The 534-nt window shown below is 38.2% G+C and overlaps 1 non-coding gene across 1 annotated transcript; it reads left to right on the top strand.

Annotated features, from left to right (window-relative positions):
• Positions 1-226: 226 nt before the first annotated feature.
• LOC117084651 lies at positions 227-299 on the top strand. The gene has a single exon (XR_004437565.1). It is a non-coding gene; the product is annotated as a small nucleolar RNA SNORD36 (small nucleolar RNA).
• The last annotated feature ends 235 nt before the right edge of the window (positions 300-534 follow it).

The raw sequence follows: 534 nt of genomic DNA, 5'->3' as shown, positions 1-534 counted from the left end.
AAAAAAAAAAAAAAGAAGTAGACAGTTTCCCAAAATAGCAGGCAAGGTGGCTCAACTCAACGTTTTGGTGACTGGGAAGAAAACATTCCAGGTGTGTGATGAAATTCTCACATGGATTACACAATTTTACATATAATTTAGTTTATTATCTTTTCTGCTCTTTTACTCAACAATTTGTCCTGGATTTTTATGTCAGTAAATATAAACACGTGCTTTTAAAGCTTTTTTGTGATGATGTGAATCTCTCACTGAATTCAACCTTGAAGTGCAAATCCGTGAGCTTTTTAACCCTGAGCAATTGCTACCAAGCTAGCTTGAAATTTACTGCTTTTGGTCAAAATATATTCTTCAGCTAATGCTTTCTTCCAGCTCGTTGTCTTCTTGCCTGCCTTTTATTGTAAAATGGGAGTCCCTTACTGCATTATGAAGGGGAAGGCAAGACTGGGACGTCTGGTGCACAGGAAGACCTGCATCACTGTCACCTTCATACAGGTTATCTCAGAAGAAAAAGGCACTTTGGCTAAGCTGGTGGAA

The sequence above is a fragment of the Trachypithecus francoisi genome, unplaced genomic scaffold, assembly GCF_009764315.1.
Source record: "Trachypithecus francoisi isolate TF-2019V2 unplaced genomic scaffold, Tfra_2.0 Lachesis_group0, whole genome shotgun sequence".
Classification (NCBI taxonomy): Eukaryota; Metazoa; Chordata; class Mammalia; order Primates; family Cercopithecidae; genus Trachypithecus; species Trachypithecus francoisi.
This window is presented reverse-complemented; position numbering and strand designations above follow the sequence as displayed.